The following is a 22,037-nucleotide window of genomic DNA, read 5'->3' on the forward strand; positions in this document are numbered from 1 at the left end:
AAGTAAAGGGTATATATTTTTTTAGATTTTCCTAAATAATGAAGTTTAAAGATGTTTACTTTGTACTTTTTAAGATACAAGTTTCATGACTTGTAGATTCAATCAATTATGCATGTAGGGAACAAAATAGTTTGAATTTGATTAGCGATTAGTAAATATCACTTAGAATCTTTTTAACATTCATCATTTTAATACACTGTGGCAATTTAAGCCAGTACTATAGGACTTAACTATTTGTAAAGATATTTATAAATGACATGTAGTTGTATGTCTTTATTCTAATAACACATTCATTCAGCTTCAAACCCGAATATTTAATTGTACCATTCATAGCATTCCACAAATAAAATAGTTCCTGGTATATAAAGTAAAATTCAAGTTCAAAACTGCAAGAAATGGCAAACACCTCACCTATCACACACAAAAAATGCTACAATTAATTAAACAGAGAAAGAAATGACTCGAAGATATTGCAGATAAACAAGGTTGCCAGAATCGTGTTTTAAATTAATCTAGTTTCTTTCTTCTGTGCTTTTTTTCTCGTGAGACTTTCTTCAGTGTGGTTTCCTTGGCTTTTTGATGAAGAAAATTGTCTAGTGACTTTTCAGCAGTATTTACCCATCTAGCCACGGGCATTCTTCACTGCATGTATCACAAGGTCTTTTAATGAGTTACATTAAAAATTTATTTTAACAACTTTGTTTGTTCACGTTATACCAATTAGCATAGCATAAAATCGTTGCTGCTAAGCCATCTTATAATTATATAATATTAAACAAGTTTTACGCCTTTAAGTTTAAAGGCAACATTAGTCCCCTACTGGGACAGCGGTAAGCCTTTACACATTTACAACGCCTCAATGAACAAAACAGATAAACCGATGTGGCTTTGCTATAAGAAAAACAAAACAAAACATGGACAATATTAAAAAATATCCAGAATTTCCTTTAGTGTTAGAAATCGCATTTTTCTGTAGGCACCCCCTTTTCTCTAACTAATTTTTCGACCCTCCAAAAAGTACGAAATTTAACGCAAATAACTTCAGCATTTTCATCGCTCAGATATGGAGTAATTTTCATTATCTTCAATTTTGTTTGGTTATAGGGCCAACAAATACAAAATCAGACCTACATATTGCATCACTTTTTCAGGATTTATTAATATATCTCTCTTACGTTTAATACTATTATTATTAACCAATAGAAAGCCAAAGTTTTCACCTATTAAATTCTATTACGTTGTTTTCTGTACAGAAAAAAAATGTTTCCCTTTCAGTACAAGCTTCATTCCCATTCGAAACACATGGACTAGATTTGATGAAATTTTAACGGCTCCTGTCACATAGGCAGAAAAACTGTATAGTTAGGATATTGCCTGCTTTTTTACATATTATTAGTTTATGTGATTTGGTGTATTATGCAATTAAATAAAAATTTAGTGTACTACTACTATTAATATGAAAAAGGTAAGGTCAAGTGTCATAGATAGTCGACGACAAATTAAAACTTAAAGTTTAGGCCTAGATAAGTACTTTATTTTTTGTTGTTTTTAATGCCTTTATTTATTTATTGGCCCGGCATGGCCAGATAGGTTAAGGCGTGCGTCTCGTTAATATGAGGGTCGCGGGTTCGTATTCCCGTCGCACCAAACATGCTCGCCTTTTCAGCCGTGGGGGCGTTATAATGTGCGGTCAATCCCACTATTCGTTGGTAAAAGAGTAGCCCAAGAGTTGGCGGTGGGTGGTGATGACTAGCCGCCTTCCCTCTAGTCTTACACTGCTAAATTAGAGACGGCTAATGCAGATAGCCCTCGAGTAGCTTTGCGCGAAAGTCAAAAACAAACAAAACAAACTCTGTATTTATTACTATAAAATTAATAAAAATGTAAAAATTTAAATCTTGTTGTTTTTAATGTGTGTTCTTTATTTATTACTATCAAATTAATAAAAGTGTAAAAATACGAAACTGGGTTATTTAAGGTTAGATTAGATACAATAAATAATACTTTTTCACGAGGTACGTATGCGAGTAGCTTGGAGCAGTTCACTTGTATTGTAAATTGTAATTTGATAGCCTAACAAGAGTAGAACATTTCCAAGCGATTTACAACTTGTATTATAATAGCGCGATTAGTACTCGTAGTAATTCAGACGTGGTTCAAATGGCAGTGAAATAATAAAATTTAACTAATAATATATATACTGTTATGACTTTAATGCTACTTAGGTTAAAAATTTGGTCTCATGTTACAATTTAAAGTTATTATGGAGAGAAAATGATAAATCAGAGTTATTTTGATTTATTTATTTATTGTTTTTGTAAAGGGACCAGTCAGATTGACCAGCCTTGAATAGAGCGGAGGTAGAAAAGAATAACGATAAAATATAAAGTTCTAACATTTGAAATGTATTTAGGAAATTTTGATATTACACAAACATTTGAGATTACTGAGAGAAGAAAATATTTTTAATTTTGAAATGAAAATTATTTTGCACTGAGACTGATACAAAAAAGTATATATTCACGAGGAAAATTCCAATAAAAATACTCCATTGAAAACCTGGTCCTTTGTTTGAAAATGACTTAATTTTTACTTAGTCTGCCAAATTTTATGAAGATGCACATACTTTGTTAAAAGTTATAATATTAAAACTTTACTGAAGTAAAAGTGGTCACGCGGTAGGGCGTCGGAACCGAGCTAGTATTGGGAGTTCCTAACCAGCTCAATATAAATATGCTACATATCAAAAAGTATGTGGGCACCCCTTCTAATTAGTTGGTTTGGCTATTTCAGCCATACAATCTCTACAGACAAACATTGGAAGTAGAATGAATCATACTGAAGAAATAAGTGACTTTCAACGTGGCACTGTCATAGAGTGCCACCTTTCCAACAAGTTAGTTCGTCAAATTTCAGCCTTGCTAGAGCTGCCTTGGTCAACTGTAAGCACTGTTATTGTGAAGTGGAAACGTCTAGGAGTACCAACAGCTCAGCCACGAAGCTGTAGGCCACACAAGCTCACAGAACAGTTGCAACACTTACTACTGAGTTCCAAACTGCCTCTGGAAGCAATGTCAGCACAAGAACTGTTTGTCGGGAGCTTCATGAAATGGGTTTCCAAGGTCGAGCACCCGCACACAAACCTAAGATCACCATGCGCAATGCCAAGCATCAGCTGGAGTGATGTGAAGCACACCACCATCGGACTCTGGAGCAGTGAAAACGCATTCTTTGGAGTGATGAATCACACTTCACTATATGGCAGTCTGACAAACGAATCTGGGTTTGATGGATACCAGGAGAATACTACCTGCCTGAATGCATAGTGCCAACTGTAAAGTTTTGTGGAGGAGGAATAATGGTCTGGGGATGTTTTCATGGTTTGGACTAGGCTCTTTAGTTCCATCGAAGGAAAATATTAATGCTACAGCATACAATGATATTCTAGAGAATTGTGTGCTTCCAACTTTGTGGCAACAGTTTCGGAAAGGTCCTTTTTTGTTTCAGCATGACAATGTGCACAAAGTGAGGTCCATAAAGACATAGTTTACCGAGGTTGGTGTGGAAGGACTTGACTGACCTGCACAGATCCCTGACCGTGAACACCATAGCAAACCTTTGGGACGAATTGGAATGCTGACTGCGAGCTAGGCCTTCTCGCTTCACATCAGTGCCCGACCACACTAATGCTCTTGTGGCTGAATAGGAACAAATACGTGTTTCCATGTTCCAATATATAGCGAAATGCCTTTCCAGAAGAGTGAAAGCTGTTATAGCAGACAGGGTGGACCAACTCCATATTAATGCCCATGGTTTGGGAATGAGGTGTTCAAGAAGCACATATGGGTGTGATGGTCGGGTGTACACATACTTTTAGCCATGTAGTTTATATAGTGCGTACACTAGACTTATGTACTTATATATATTTATAAGTTGCTCAGCTGTGGGCCCATTCCAGATATCGTGAACTGACTACTACAAAGTGTATACGATATTCGCATGACCAAGTGGGAAAAATCAGTTATTCAATAACCCTGTCAACTAATCAAATAGTAGAATTTGACCATCATTCTTACAGCACACATGCTCTAAGATTGCAGAGCTCATTTTTTCGGCAATGGGTAATATTCCATGATCTTTCGGATTTACACTACGAGTACGCTAACAGCTTTACCATGCTTAGCGCACATTGGATGTTAAAATTGAAGAAAATTATTCTCTACGAAAACTGGATTTTTCTTTAACGAAAATGGTATTGAAAACTTAATTTAACGGTATAAAATATTTTAAATATATTTATCAACTTCGCGTACTTTCTTGGTAAAAACAATTTCACACACTATCATTTTGAAAAGAAAAATAAGATTGATTTGCTTCTTGGTGAATTGTAGAAAAGCAGCTACAATCTTAATCATTTCCAATTTTTAATAATTAAATAATTAAATAAAGGGTTGTATGCATAACTAAAAACTATATCGAATCGTTTTCTATGCATAAGTCGTACAGAATTTCACTGAGTAAACATCTTTATCACTTAGCTACGGGTAAGAACTGTCATTTCTCAGCTGGTTATGGCATTAAGTCTAGATGCTTAACGGTAAGTACTGCCAGCTCTCAGCTGATCGTGATGCGAAGTTTAATGCTTAATGTAAGCTTGTTTGTTTTCATTTTTCTATCTTGATTATATGCAGTGGCAAAGGCCCATGTAGACCCTGAGTAAAAAAATCTTTCGTAGTCCAATGTTAATAATGTTACATAAGTAAAAGAATATATTAAATTTTAATATAAATAAAAATACGTTTCTAATTGTTTGTGGAAATAATATGGCCTCTGTGTGTGTGTGTGTGTATATATATATATGTATATATATATATAGATAGATAGATAGATAGACACTTATCACTCCAATCATTTGTAACGGCTGGCCATAATAGGTAAAAGTGGTTTCCTAAGTGTTGTCTTATATGGGGTCTCAAAAACTGCATCATCAACCATGTTCTTACGAGTTGTTTCTTTGAATCAGACAGGCCCCTGGGTACCAAACGTGTTAATTCTGTGAGATGTACAAATCGACCTATATGAGTTGGGATCGACCATTAGCAGCTAGGCCTTTCTGTGCACAAAACTATCAGTCTTATATAATCGTATAACCTTTGATGAATTAGCCAGATGGGACCGTGGGGCAGTTGCCCCAGATATATGTATGCCACTTGCACATGAAGTTATCTGCATTTTATTTTGAAGATGCAACAGTATATTCTTTCATATCTCTCCTCCCCTCTCGCCCCAAATAAAGTAATTCTATTAAGTTAGAATGCCACTCTGACAAAAATATGGTTACTACTCTCGCTAGTTTTGGAAAGACAAGCGACATGATTAGCACCCATATATTTGATTCAAAAGAATATCTGACATTCAACAAAACAATGCCTCCAGGGACGTTTTATGGCTGATGAATATGTCACAGCCCTTTCTGAGAAAAGATATTGATAAAGTGAGGTTGTTAGCCAATACAGAGTCAAAGGAGGTGGTATTTGGAAGACGTGAACTTTTAATGTTCTCTACTATAGTAGTAAAATTTGAATGAAAGAGTGTTTAAATCAGCAGCTGGCTCCAAACCCATATCTTAAGCCAATCCAGTTGGGCTTTGTCAAGAAATCAAATGCTAATTTCAAGGTGTGAGATTCAGTTAATTTTTAATTCTTGGTTGGTGTTTTGTAAATAATAACAGGAATTTTTTTTAGATTTTCAATAATAGAATTTTGGGTCGGATTGTTCACTTTCATAATTATATCCTGGAAATTACAGATGAGAAAGCCCAACACTGTAGATCAACTATAACATCCATGAACAGTGGAAGACCTGTCGAAATTCTGTTTACAGGTGTGGTCTATAGACTGACCCTAATAACTTTCACAAGAACTGGTTACAACAAAACATTTAATATCGCGAAATTCTGCATAATTCTTACCATCAGTGTGCTCGATTACCCAAAAAGGTAGCGTGTGTCACCGTTATGAACCTTCAATATTATGATTAAGTATTATCCCACTTTCTTTTATATGGGTTAATTTGCATATATAGTTTGTAAAAGCCAAATAATCTTGTAATACCCGCACATTGTACTTTTAGAATGATGTGATTTTGGAACAACAATTTGATAAACTACAGCCCCGTCTTCTGAAGCTGGCACGTTTGTTATCTCCATTTTCTCATGGGCATACCATTTTTGAAAACGTAACCATTTGGAACTTTCTCCAATTTATTCTTTGAGAGTGTTTTTTTAAATAGTGAAGAGATCTGTGGATATTTTACTTGATAAGCAATTCGTTTGTATCTAGCAAATGGAACTTTACAAGGTGAACCAAATCCCTCACGTCTATCGTGGTCACTCACTAATGAATTGCCATTAGGACAATTATTCAGAAGATCCCTGTCGGATCCAAAACATGTCTGAGACAAATCTATAATATCGTCCTCTGAAAAAGTGTCCATAATTTGTTTTGGGTTTAATTTCTTAGCCTGAGCTCGAGCCACAGCATACGAGGGACACATGTCTGGATTATTTTCAACAACAGCATCATTCTTAGATGAAACAGTGATCGGTTCGTTAACCATTTTGGGTTCGACAACAACTTTTTCCCCAGCCAAACCGTATCCAAACAACAATAATATACCCTTAATTGGCAGAGTAGGTCTTACTCCAACCACAACTGGTCCTGAAACTAGGTCTGATGTTAAATAAATGTTATGAAGAGGAACATTAACAGAGCTCGAATATAAAAGCAGTATACATTCTTATAACAATTACTGAGTCACTCCAGTATCACGAAGAATATGTATGGTTTGGTATTAGCAGTGTCATTTGTCAAAGACACAGAACCAACAGAGACAAAAGGCCGAAATTGCTTCCTAACTACATTAGCCTTTTTATCAGTAGCCAAAGCAACAACATTGGATGATCTGGCGAAATTATGCCCTAGGTAGACACAAATGCACTGGATTTTGTCTCCTTTCCTTTTTTTCTATTTCATAATCCAACAATCTGACATTACATTACCAGGTTTTTTACAGAAATAGGAGACAGGCCTTCGTTATTTTGATGAAGTTTTATGTTAACTGTCTGAAGTTTTCGAACTAGAGAAGCTAAATTTTTTAGAAGAATCCTGAACTTTATTGAAGTGAACAGATACAGATTTTTATGCAAATAGTGGGAATTTCTTTTTGTGAAAAATGGTTTTATGTGTTAAAGTGCAATAATCGGAAAGAGCATTTGCTTCCTGTAGTGTTTCAACTTTCTTTTTACGATCTAAGTTTTTAGCTCGTCACTTATACTATGAAACTGTTACCAATATGCATGGAATTACACCATCGATCAAAATAAACCATTTTTCGTGGGTGAATTTCCTATAAGTTAGGTTTTCTTGCTTGTGATAATCTTTGAGGATAGCTTCTTTAACCCTGCTATGCTCCATATAATCTTCTAGAGAGAGAGTAGCATAAGCTTCTTGTGCTTTACCCATTAAACCACCCTGTAATAATAATGACCATTTTTCGATAAGTTATCCAATGATTTTGGCAACCTTATCAACTAACTAGCTGCCTTCTCTCTAATCTTACACTGCTAAATTACGGACGGCTAGCGTAGGTATCCTTCATGTAACTTTTAGCTAAATTCAAAACGAACAAACAACTTCATTTTCATTAAATGGTGGTACCTTAATTTTATTGATTGTGTTCAAAGTTTTCATTGTACCTTAATCGATTGGAATTGAGTGTAATTTCCTTTTATTCGGTCAAACTTCTTTCTCGATTTAGATACGGGCTTGTTCGGGCTCCAGAGGTTTACTCTTTCTTCCAGCTTCAATACGGGCTTGTTCTTTCCCTACTTTGATATGCGCCTGTTCGCCTTGAGATGTTAACTTTCTCTTTCTGCTTTGATACGGGCTTGCAATTTCTGAGCTTCGATGCGAGATTGTTCAAGCTTCAGTTGTTTGAGTTTTAATTGGATTTCTAACTTATTTTTATCACTCAACTATAATTGGCTAGTGGAGACACTAGAGTATTTCCCTAATGCTTCCTTACACAACAAACCATCACCGACTAATATTTCAACAATACGCTTTGTTTAGTTATGTTCTTCTCATTGGTTTTTTTAAACTCTGATTCTAAAATTTTGGCAATTTTGAGCAATTCACTTTTATTATAACTTTCTAGTTGTTTGAGAGAGACTGATTCAAGAAAATCTTGATAATCAGACAATAATCTCGATAATTTTGTTGGCACTGATAAATATAAGTTGAATTAATAATCGAATTTAAATTTAGAACGAATTTTGTCTCTGATTTAGATCTCGAACATGAGCTCCCAAATTGTTATTGTTACATATCATAATTTATCCTAGATAAGCCCTCAGTTTATTATGTTACGTATCAATTTACTTCGGATGAGTCTCCGAATTATTTTGCTGCATACATTATGTATTACAATTTCAGAGAGCCGGATATTCTAATTTGAATTTAGAAGTTAATTACATGTTAATACGTATCAAATTTATGATACTTCCCAACAAGACTGATACATACAATTTTCTTTCTTAACACATATATATTTTAATATACGAACAACAATAAATATATGAGTTATTCTAAATAATTATCTATATAGAAAAATTTTACAAACTCACAAACAATATTCATTCTTCTATCTGATCTAGAACTTGATATATTATTGACGGTCTTGGTCCACGAGACGCAAAATTACGTTTATGTTGATACAAGATACACTTTACATGACAGGAATGCTAGCTAGAACTGTTATTCACACCCGATTTTTTTCTGTTGAAGTTATGCAATGGCTTCGTAGAAATACTAACGCCAGAAGTTGATTCTCTAAAGATGAACGGGTCGTAATTCGAAATCCATAAACGTTCCCGGTCAAATATTTGTGATTTTCCTATTAATAAGCGTTAATCACAATTATAGCTTCCGATGCTTATAGTATACTGACTGTAGCAATTTAACAATATTCTGTTACTGTCTCTCGGCGCTTAAGTTTATATACTTTAAGGAGAGAATATCGAAAGTTTAACAGTATTCGAAGATACGCTAGCGCTTTCGTAAAACGTATATTGTTGCCTCTTATACTCGAGAATCTTCTACCAATATAGAGAACAGGAGGGACTTGCGCATTACACATTTAACAATATACGTTACATGCGTTAAACTGAAACAAGCGTAGATATTAAAATCAATGTATAAAAGTGAATCCGTTACAGTGGGCAGAGAGCATATAATTATTATGGGGTATTTGCATCAAAAGTACTAAAAGCAAGCTCTATTTCTATCATTGATGTAGGAAACATATCATTATTCCAACTGATATTTATGGAATTTCTCGGTCCGTTTTTAATTAACCATACTGTAACCTAAATTAATTTAGGTGTGTGAATAATATTATAGAATTGCGTATAATTTATTATTTGATATTGTACAGCGGACCAGCTGTTTAATGATTCTATATCTATGTCACATTTGTTTTCAATTTAATCTTTTGAAAAGCAATCTGTAATAAACAGAAACAAAAATAAATTAGGTTTAGATCATTCCAGTATTGTATACGATTAAGATGTTATCTGTTACAACATATCATCACAGCAAATAAAACATAACAACCAGAAACAACGTACTATCTGATGACACTTGTACCACTTGTGTCTAGGCTACACTAATTTGATAGGGCACGTATAGAAGAAATGTTATATTATGGCAGTTCGATGAGTGAATATTTTACTATATTCCTGGTCTTGAATTTACACTTTCACGATAAAAACACTTTGATATATACTTATGACTTAAAAACTGGAACACTGAAGCATTATCTTATGCAAGGTTGGCTTTCGTATCCTTAAATGTCGTGATACTTGTTTATATTAAACATTTTATATCAAAAGGGAGGAGAGAGGCTCACATATCAGTATAGTAGCAACCTCTGCCCAAAAGTATTACATTTTTGCGCCATCTATGAATAAATATTATTACTGACGGTGGCAAGTATTATGTTTTATCATTTTTTTACTTGTACATTATTTCAATAAAGTCGAACTACTTTAGTAAAGAATATATATTGATTTCCAGTGAAATAACAAGAGTTTGATTTTTCCCAATGATTAAAATTACAGCATAAAATTAAAGTTCATCATAATGGAAACAGGATATAAAAAATGATTGGTTGTAATTAAGTACAACTCTACAGAAAGGGCTATCTGTGCTCTGCCCACCACGGGTATTGAAGCACCGTTTCTAGAATTATAAGTCCATAGATATGCTACTGTACCACTGGGGTCTAGAAGAAAATGAAGAGTAAGAGTTTGTTTTAATAATGTATCTTATACTGGCTCCAAAATATTTCTACAATGCAGCATTCAAATAAACACTTATAGATAATGTAAACAAGCGTGAAAAACTTTTAATTAGATTTGAGATACATAATGTTCCTGACACACCCAAACTGGCTGCAAGAAAATATAAATCAATACTATTGGTGGATTTAATCAGACTGCAAATCGTATGGTAGTAAAGATACTATTTATACTCATACTAAGAGGAAAGAATATTGTTATGAGCAATCATGGATGTCTAATAAAATATCGCCTTCTACAAACAGCATTGACGTTTGTTATTGTTATTATTGTCAAGCAAGATCTCTTCCTCTTTTCCTGGGTGGTATGTATTGGCAAAATCGTCAACTTCAGACAGCTCTAAGGTAAATTTCATGGATTTTGTTACTTAGTTGTGACATATGGTTTCTTATGTTACAAATAACCCACCTATGAAAATACAACAATAGATCTTTATGAAAAGCTAAACAGCTCCTAGCCGACGAGCAAAACAAGCCCGGCATGGCCACGTGTTTAGGGCGCTCGTAATCTGAGAGTTTCGGGCTCGAATCCCCGTTATATCGAACATGCTCACCCTTTCAGCCGTGGAGGCGTTACAATGTGACGGTCGATCCCACTATTCGTTGGTAAGAGAGTAACCCAAGAGTTGGCTGTGGGTGGTGATGACTGGCTACCTTCCCTCTAGTCTTACACTGCTAAATTAGGTACGGCTAGTGCAGATAGCCCTCGTGTAGCCTGGCGCGAAATTCAAAAATAAAATAAAAATAATGATTTATATACAAAAGCTTTTCAAACTTATAAAAAATAATTCCTTTTATCCGGTCCGAATACCTTTATCAACTGTTCACGATGAAGGAATTAATTCTATGTTGATAAACTGGTACACTTCTCTTGACGAGAAGCTTGCTAGCTTCTTCACATGTAAGTTTTCCCCTGACAAAAGTATCTAATGTCCTTGTAGAAATATTAACGTCATCTGAAGTCAGCACATTTGATGATTTCCATTTTCTTGTGAGTACACTATTTGTGAAAAGGTAACCATTTGGAACTTTCTCCACTTCATCTTTTGGGAGAGCATATTTAAATAGTGAGGAGATATGTAGATCCTTTTCTTGCTCAGCAATCAGTTTACTTCTCGCAAATGAAACTTCACCAGTTTAACCAGATTCCTCATATCCAACATTTGTCACTCACCAAAGGATTTTCAGGAGGATAGTTACTCGCAAGATCCCGTTGGATCCAAAAAATGTCTGAAATGAATCTGTAGCATCATCTTATGAATATGTCTCTCTCGTGTGTTTTGAGCTTACATTCTTAGCCTGAGCTCGACTCACAGCATACATGGGACACATGTCTTGATTATCTTCAACGACATCATCATTCTTAGATGAAACAGTGATCGGATCGCTAATCATTTTGGGTTCGCCAACAACTTTTTCCCCAACCAAATCGTATTCCAACAACAACGATACACTCTTAACTGGCACAGTAGGTCTTACTCCAACCACAACTGGTCCTGAAACTAGGTCTGATGTTAAACAAATGTTATGAAGAGGAGCATTAACAAAGCCACCCTCAATAACCTGAGTAAGAACAGACTCACCAGTGGAAGAACTCAAATCTAGAGGCAATACACCTTCAAAGAACGATGACTGAGTCGCCCCAGTGTCAGGTAAAATATGTATGGTTATGGGATCAGAAGTGCCATTCGTTAGACACTAAAGGTCTAAATTCCTTCCTAACTACATTGACGTTTTAATAAGTGGCGAAATCAACAACATTGGATGATTTCATAAAACTAACTACATACGTTGGACACGAACGCATTGAATATTGCCTCTTTTTCTCCTTCAAACACCAACAATTTAACACTACATGACCAAGTTTTTTACAGAAATGGCAAACAGGCCTTGAGAGAATTGATGAAGTGTTCCACCGTCTGTAAAAAGATTTTGAACTAGAGAAACTGTATTTTTTAAAATAATCCTTAACTTTATTGGATTGCACAAATACAGGATTTTGTTGAGATGGTAAGAATTCCTCTTCATGATGTTTTATGAGTTAAAGTGTAATCATCGGAAAGAACATCTGCTTTCTGTAGCGTTTCAAATTCCTTTATATCCAAGTAAGTTATTAGGTCATCACACGTACAGAATTTAAATTCCCCAAGTATACATAATTATCTTAGTTTGCATTTGGGCAATAATTTCGACATAGAATTACACCATCGATTAACCTCTAATTCAAATATTTTGGCAATTTCGAGCAATTCACTTTTGTTATATTTTTCTAGTTGTTAGAGAGAGAGCCATCCACCAAACATTTGATAATCAGAAATGATCAATTATTGTTCCCACTGGTAAATATAAATTAAAGTACGATTTGAATTTGAATTTATAACGAATTTTGTCTCTGATTCAGATCTCGGACACGAGCCCCTATTTATTATGTTATGTATTATAATTTATCATAGTCAAGTCTCCGATTTATTATGTTGGGTACGTTACGTCTTAAGATTTCATATAGCCGGATATTTTAATTTAAAAGTTAATTGAATGTCAATATGTATCAAATTTATTATATTTACCATCAAGATTGATACACACAGTTTTCTTTCTTAACACATATATTTTATATACAAACAACAATAAAATTTGTAATAACGGTTACTACAAATGTTGGTTTATATACAAGAGTTTTACAAACTTACACACAATAATGAGTCTTCTAGCTGGGCTGGAACTAACTGTTTTATCAATAGTCCAGGTCCACGATGCGCAAATTACTTTTATGTTGATACACAGACAATCTTCAATTGACGGGAATGCTAGGGTCTATTCTTCACACATGTCTGTTTCTCGATGACAATATCTAATGTTCTCGTTGAAATACTACTGTCTGAAGTTAACTCACTGAATGTTAACTGTTAGTGATGTTGGAAATCTACACAAATGTTTGTAGTTTTCCGATTAATAAGTGTTAATCACAATTATAGCTTTCGTGGTTTATAGTATACTGACTGTAGCAGACCAACATTTCAAAACTGTCTCCCAGCGTGTTGAGCCAACTGAAATTTTTAGAAAACTTCCTCTCAAGCTTACAAAAGTAACTCGCCCAACACAAGCGTAATAATCAACAAATTCAGAGAGCAGGCGTGTCTTTCGCAATACACATTTAACGATATAAGTTACACGACTTCTAAGTATTTATTTAACTAAAGAAACATCACTATTAAAATAAATATGTACTTCTAAATCCGTTAGAAGTGTTTTTTTACATTTGTGGCTGGGAACATATCGATATTGGCGTAACTATCTGTTAGTAGTTTCGCGCAGATTTCTAATTGCTGTAGTGTGAGCTAAATTAAATGTAAGTGCAATTTTTTATCAGTTTTAATTATGACACAACACATTATTTATTTACGTGAATGTCAAATTTGCTATCATTATTATTTACTTATTTTAATTCAAATCAGCCTGTTTTACTTAATTTATTGAAAGTTCATACGATTGTAGACAGTTCCCCAATTTAATACGATTGCAATTAAGTGGATCTTTTCTCTCCTTAGACTTAATGTACGTAATGTATATTAGTCTCTGTGTTCTGTTCAAATATCGAGCAGTACATCTTTAATACGATCATGGATTTAATGAACGAAACGTAGCACAATAAAAAATATTAAATGCGTTGAAAGATGTGAAACTCTTTGATTACGATTCATAACTTAATCATGGTTTGTTTGTTTTTTGTATGTAAATAAACTACTAGTTAATTCTATATATTTTATAAGTAACAGTTCGTCTGAGTTTTTATAACAACTTGAATGTATCACGTTTTACTTACAGCATGAACGATAGTTTCAGCTCTTATTAAAAGTTATCTCATTGAAAATTTGGCGTCACTGCGTTCCGTATGCATGTCTTTAATCCACCATCCAAACTGTTGTAAACGGTCTCGTAATCTAGGGAAATAAAACTTCCATTACCTTTATTATGTCTGTATAAAACCCTACTTAAGCGTAATTCTAGGTAATGAAGCTTTTATATGCCTTATGACCAGCAGACGACGAAAAGCACAATTACATGAAGCTGTATCATAGCAGCATATCGTCTACTGTAATTAGCAAAAATACCATGAAAGGGATCGATTGATTCATCTTGGTCTTATCGCCAGCTAGCTAATAACGGCTTCATTAGTCTAGTGGAGGTTTGCAGCACCATCCTGTGTGGCCATCTCGAATTACCTTTTATTGATTTTTTTCTTTGCATGTATTTGAATTAATTACATAGAGCAAAATGAGTTTAACTAACACCTTTCCAAAAACACTATAAGTGAGGATAACTTTAGTACCTATTATAATTTATCTCGGACGATTCTCCGATTTATTATGTTAGGTACGCAAGGTATTAAGATTTCAAATAGCCTGACATTTTAATTTTAATTTAGAAGTTAATTAAATGTTAATATGTATAAAAATTATGACATTTGCCAACAATATTGGTTTCCCAATTTTTTCTTAATACAAATATACTTTAATATACAGACAACAATACAGTTTATAATAAGGGTTATTACAAATAGTTATCACAAATAATGATTTATATACAAAAGCTTTACAAACAATGCTGAACCTTCTATCTGGTCTGGAGTTGAGTATTTTGTCGACGGTTTACGGAGAGCGAATTAATTCTAATTTATATGCAAAAATATTACGAACTTACAAACAATATTAAGTCCTCTATCTCGAAGATTCACGAGGGGCAAGTTAATTTTATGTGGATACACAAGTACACTTCACTCGACAGGAGTGCTATGCTACTTAGCTCTATTCTTCAAATGTGAGCTTTTCCAACCGAAACATACAATGTCCTTGTAAAAATGTTAACGTCTAAAGTTTGTAATGTTCGAAATCTTCAAACGTTCCTGGATAAATATCTAAAGTTTTTCGATTAGTAGGCGTTTGTCACAATAGTAGCTTTCGAGACTTATAGTATAATGACTGTAGAAGATAAAAAATATATATAAACTGTCTATTGGTTCGTCGATTTATAACCTTTAAACGAAATTTTTTAAAGTTCCCTCGGCAAGAATATCGGAAGATACACTAGTACTTTCGTAAAACATATATTGTTAATTCCTACACTTGAGAATTTTCTACAAATATAGAGAATAGGCGGGACTTGCGTAATACACATTTAATGCTATAAGATACGGATATTTCTAAATATGTATATATTAAACTAAAAGAAACATAGATATTAAAATAATATTAAATACGTTACACTGCATAATTGCTTAAGCTTTGACAATGCACTGTTTGTGACTTCTTTGTCAGTTGTTACTGCTAGCGATTTGAAAGACAAAATAGCTCACTTACCTACCCATAACTCAGAGTAGTGGTTTGCCAGCAAGAAAAACAACTTTCTATTTCTGGAGGTCATATGTTGTTTTATTTGCAGGAAAGTTGGTAAATTACCAATTAGCAAACCATACAACTTGCAAGCTTTCAAAAAGAGGAAGTTAAAGTGTTACTTGAGTGAATCTAAGCATTCAAATTTGAGCTTCTGGAAATTAACTAGAAGAAGGGAGGTGTGTCAGGCATGCGGCACTATCTAGTACAATACAATTCTATATTTACAAAAGAAAGAAAAACTCGTAAGTGTTCAAACTTTTATCAAAATTAGACAATACTTTAGTGATGTTTGCATTACAATGAGAGACTGATAATATTTTAACATAATCAAAGTTGAGTACATAGAGAGTGTTTCTAATTTTATAAATATATTAAGCCAAATAACAACTCTAAATAGCAAGTTCTTCACATTGCTGAAATTACAATGAAACTATTTCAGTAACATGTTAGAATGATCCCGTGATTGAAACAACACTAAATAACTGCCTCAATGAAGAACCATAATTATTTCATGCTTAAAGTGTCTCAGTAATGAATTAGTTCGATTCCATGACTTAATTCTAAAATTTTATGAATTAAAGAAAATAACACTGTATAATAATGTCATCCATGCTATATCTACGCTATAATTTCTTGCCGAAGAGGCCGTTCACCTAATATCAGAACTTATCAGGTTGGCTAGAATATAGCAGACATAGTAGTAGTTAAAGTGCTATTTATATCATCAATTTCAAGAAAAACTATTATGGCTTCAACTAACTTAAGTAAGTAAATTGTAATAACTATCGATTTTATTTAAATAATCAACAACTTAGAATTATCTCTACCACTATTCAAAATAACTAGCAAACCGGCAAGCTAGTCTTACTGTTACTTCGACCAGGACAATCCATAGCAGGAACAAAATAAAACTACATAACTAATTCTAAGGAACCTATGACTGAACTACCTCAATAAATGAATGGGTTTGATTCAGCCCACAAGGAATCATTTTAATAACTGCTTGATTTAATCCACAAGAATGGAGAAAAGTGTAGAAATATGAAGACTATATATGTAAGGACCAGCAAAAGATGTAAAGATGAAGGAAAACTCTCTCTGTAGTTGCAATAAATCAGTTTGATTCCTTTACTAGGATGAACGAATGATGCAGTTCATTAAGGTTAACTATGTCATGCCAGTGTTAAACTGTAATTAATCATAAGTATCTTAGCTACAATGGTGTTAGCCATGCTTTGTCAGGGTCAACTGAGTTATGACAGCGTTAGGCCGCGACTCAGCATGATTAATCAAATACGTTAAAGTTAGGCCGTGATGCACCAAAGTAACAGAATCACAGTAGTTTTGGGCCATAACTTACCAAGGTAAAAGAAGTTGTATGAGTGTTAGGGTGTGATTCGTCAAACTTAACTCAGTTTCAGCAGTATTTGGCCGTGATTCATCATTACAACAGTGTCAGACAATGCTTCATCAGAGTTAACTGAGTTACAATATTGTTATAGTGGGAAGTGTGTTTATTATTTAATTTGTTTAACTCCTACATGTTCAAATGAATATAAATATATATGTATATATATACAGACAGTCCTCGACTTACGTAAGGGTTACGTTCCGAAAACGTTTACGTAAGTTGGAAAGGCCTAGAAGGGATATAGGCTGATTTAATTGTTTTGGAATTTCGCACAAAGCTACTCGAGGGCTATCTGTGCTAGACGTCCCTAATTTAGTAGTGTAAGACTAGAGGGAAGGCAGCTAGTCATCACCACCCACCGCCAACTCTAGGGCTACTCTTTTACCAACGAAAAGTGGGATTGACCGTCACATTATAATGTCCCCACGGCGAACCCGCGACCCTCGGATTACGAGTCGCGCGCCTTACGCGCTTGACCATGCCGGGCCCGGTATGTAGCACCGTGGTTTTTCATTTAATTTGTCAGATGGTTCACTCTGAGTGGTTTCTTAAGCCTTCGTTGCTTCTAATTGCATAAGGTCTTCAACGAATAGTTTTTTTTCATGTATTTCAATTAGCTCTTCTATATCATTTTAATCAATTTTCAGATCCAGCTTCTCAGCAAACCTTACAGTTTTATTTGCAACTTCCTCAAAGTTCGAGACCTTCTCGGACTGGGAACATAGTTCTCCCACATATAATTCAAACAATTCTGCGTAACCTCTTGCTACGCCTTTGCAATGTTGAAAGTTCCTTGATAGATATTGTATGATTTCCAAAAGTTTCCGAGTGTCTTATCAGTGTCCTCGACAGCAGCCAATGTTTGCTGAAAAGTTATATGTAAATAATACTCTTTGAAATTCGTAATGATATCCTTATCCTATGGCTGGATAAGGGAAGTTGTGTTTGGTGGAAGAAAGACCACCTTGACGTTCGGATGAAAAATCATCGAGATGAGTCGGATGGCCGAATGCATTGTCGATAACAACCAATATCTCGAATGGGATGTCATGTTCAAGACAAGTTTTCTTAAATTCCGGGACAAAACATTTACAGAACTAATATTTAAATAAAGTAATAGTAATCCACGACTTTGGATTGAAACGATAATAAATGGGAAGTGTTGCCTTACCGATTCCCTTAAACGTGCGTGGGTTCTCAGAGTGAAACACAAGCAATAGTTTTAACCTGTAGTCACCAGCTGCATTGGCCCCAACCAAGTAAATGAGTCAGTCTATATTTTGCCGTTTTAAATACTGCCATTTTTTCTCTTCAACTGAAATGTACGTGCGATCAGGCATTCTTTTTCAAAACAACCCAATCTCATCTACGTTAGACATTTATACCGTGTAACCACCTCCACTGATTTTTTTTGTTTCAACTCATCTGGAAACAACTTGGCAGCGTTAGCAATGCCGCTGGCAGCTTCACTACTCACTTTAACATTATGAAAACTAGCACGATGCTTAAAATGGTTAAATCAATCTCGACTAGCTGAGAGTTTCCGGGATATCTGAATACTTCTCCTTTATGTCTTCATAAAGACTTCGCGCCTTTGTTTGAATCGTCAGGAAACTTAATGGTACACGCCTATGCATCTGATCTTCTATTCACAACATGAGCAGTTTCTCCATCTCATGGATGGCGCCAGTCCGTTATTTTGTTACTATTATAGAATTTAAGAGGGCAGATCTTTTCACATATTCTTTGATTCGTTCATCATCGTTCACTATCGTGTTCACTGTAGACACTTAGAGACCCAGTTCACACACAATAGACGATAAGCGTTGTCCACCCTCATATTTCTTTATCATCTTCAGTTTCATTTCTAGATCTATTTTAGTTCGTTTACGAGTGGATTATTCACCATTTTTGGCACCAGTGTGTCTTTTTCCAGTCATGATTAGGGCACAAAAATCACTTTCACACAAAAAAAAGAAATTACTGCGAGCAATGCACAAGATATGTGAATGAATGAGAGAGAGAAGGGCGGGCACATAGTAGAATCTCTAAGAGCAGTTGATTAAGTTGTAGAAATGACCATGTGGCGATAACACTTTGATAAGATGACATAAAGTAAAGTTTGCGTAAATCGACAACTTAATTATGAGAATTCTTTACGTAAATGCGAGTTTTCGCATATTAAATAAGTCGGGGTCCATGAATTATAGCAACAAATTAAAACTGTTTATTAAATGAGGCATACTAGAGTTTCAGTTTAATGGATATAATAAAATTAAAGTAAATGAGAAGAAACCTGATTTTCTTAAATGCACAGAATACTTATAGAATTCACTTGACCCTTTTCTTAATTATTTGAAACCATATCTGAAACCCCGAACAAACCCATCACATATTTTAAGGTTGTGAGGACCAGTTTAAGTCTAAATCTTTACATCTTGCAGCAATCGGAAAACCGTGTTAAATAAATAGCTTTTTCACAAGATGACAGCTTTGGGATGGTTTTGCTTACCATTAAGCTATTACGTTACCATAAAATCATAGAAGGCACAATAATTTCTAATTACACGAAAGTAATTTAGCATGGTAATGTTTAACATATATATATATATATATATATATATATTCATTGTTCAAATGAAACATAATTCACTGTTTTTATTTTACACTATATCAACTACTGCATTATTGTTTCTTGACGAAATAACGACATGGTTCCTCATTTAATGTTTAGCGGTCCTAGCCCCTTCTGTGTCAGTTACTTCCAAAGTGGGCCCGGCATGGCCAAGCGTGTTAAGGCGTGCGACTCGTAATCTGAGGGTCGCGGGTTCGCATCCCAGTCGCGCCAAACATGCTCGCCCTTTCAGCCGTGGGGGCGTTATAATGTGACGGTCAATCCCACTATTCGTTGGTAAAAGAGTAGCCCAAGAATTGGCGGTGGGTGGTGATGACTAGTTGCCTTCCCTCTAGTCTTACACTGCTAAATTAGGGACGGCTAGCACAGATAGCTCTCGAGTAGCTTTGTGCGAAATTCAAAACAAACAAACTTCCAAAGTGGACAAATGTAGCCTCCTGTCGGAACTAGAGTGTAATCGTGCATAGTTCTTGAGAAACAAAATAGTTACACTCTTACACTACAGTTTATAGGTTTTTTACTATTGTTATTTCTTTTGTGGACATTTTCACGGGTAAAACTGCATTTTCGTAAGTTGCATCTGCAAGTACTTATTAAAAGGTTTTGGAAAATAAAAAGTAAAAATTTTAAGAGTATCTAGAAAGCGAATATGTTGTTTTTTTTAATTTCTACATTAGTCTGTTGTAAAAATCAACTTTTACAACTGGTAACACACTCTTCAGGAAAGAAATAATTTTAGACACTCAAGGTTTTCGGAAAGAAGTTTGGGAAGCTCTTGCACCCAATTTTGAAGCATTATTTATATTTGAATTTCGCGCAAAGGATGAGGATGTTTGGTGTAACCCGGATTCGAAACCGCAACTCTAAGACTGCCTGCGGGTTAAGCACCTTAACCATCTGACCATGCCAGCCCTGATTTTGAAATATGATTATTATTATTTATTTATTTCTATATACAGACCGCTTAAAATTTCAATAATCGCTATTGGTTGTTTTTCTGTTTGTTTGTTTGTTACATAACACAACATAATGAATGTAAAAATTTACTTTTTGAGTAGTGGTAAAACATATATATTAACTTATATATATAGGTTCTTTTGAGTTGAGAATTCTTCTCCAGTAGGTGTCTATTAGCTGTTCGTGATACATTCGACGATGAATGAACAGGACGCACTAAACTTGTTTCTAAAATAATCTATATATATTCGAAACAAGTAAGACGGCGCATAAAAAATACTTATACTATGTATGTCACAGTTCAATCTTAAATACTACATAGTTTTCTTGTTGTCCGAAAGCCATTTAGGCCAGTTCATTTGTCTTAAAATTCAATTGACAAACCGAACTATGTTTCTCTAGTTTTATCTTAAACACTAAAACTATGTTTCTCTAGTTTTATCTTAAACACTAAAACTATGTTTCTCTAGTTTTATCTTAAACACTAAAACTATGTTTCTCTAGTTTTATCTTAATGTTTAATTCATTTACTCTTCTTCCCTATCTCTCTCTTTCTTCTTTATTTTTTTAATTTTATCACAACAGTATCAGTGTATAATTCACTTATGCTGCCATGTGAGTTACTGCAATGGCATCCTGAACTTTTGATACTTGTCTGCTTTTACATATTTAAGCCTTATACCAATAAACGTCTGCTTTTCACATATTGGCCTACTTCCAAATAATCGTATGTTTTTGGCAAAATCCATACAAGCAGGTTCAACTGCTTTCAAACACCCGTTGACAAGATAAATTATTCTCCTCAATTGTCAAAAACTGTTAATCTCACTTTAACATATTATCAGTTAGACTAGTTATTTCTATGACGGCTAACGTAACGTTTTCTAACTTTTCTCTGACCGAAACTTCCTTTCACTCGGCTTTGCTTTTGGTTGTTTTCACGCTATCTGGCCTCTTGTCTAGTCATCGCTATTTATATCTCTTACTGAGGAGTTCTAGCAATCTCGGTAACATCGAAATCAATAAATTACAAACACAACTTACAACAATTATCTTATTTTAAATATCTTATTATATATATATATATGTGTAAATAAAACTAAACAGTTATGAATTGTTAACCCAGTGTAACAGGTTCACTGTTGTACATTTATTTTAGGGTCTACGTTTGTTTCAGTGTAATTTCCTTTTTTGCATGTGGCATATATTCTTGATTGGGTGT

The 22,037-nt window shown here is 34.4% G+C and overlaps 1 protein-coding gene across 1 annotated transcript in view; it reads left to right on the forward strand.

Moving 5' to 3' along the window:
- LOC143244583 (WD repeat and SOCS box-containing protein 1-like) overlaps positions 1 to 2,540 on the forward strand; it is a 72,973-nt gene extending 70,433 nt beyond the window's left edge. The window contains exon 11 of the transcript XR_013025213.1: positions 2,324 to 2,540. The gene's annotated coding sequence lies outside the window, so the exon portion shown is untranslated. The remainder of the gene's footprint in view (positions 1 to 2,323) is intronic.
- Positions 2,541 to 22,037: the final 19,497 nt, after the last annotated feature.

The sequence above is a fragment of the Tachypleus tridentatus genome, chromosome 2 (genome assembly GCF_004210375.1).
Source record: "Tachypleus tridentatus isolate NWPU-2018 chromosome 2, ASM421037v1, whole genome shotgun sequence".
NCBI lineage: Eukaryota > Metazoa > Arthropoda > Merostomata > Xiphosura > Limulidae > Tachypleus > Tachypleus tridentatus.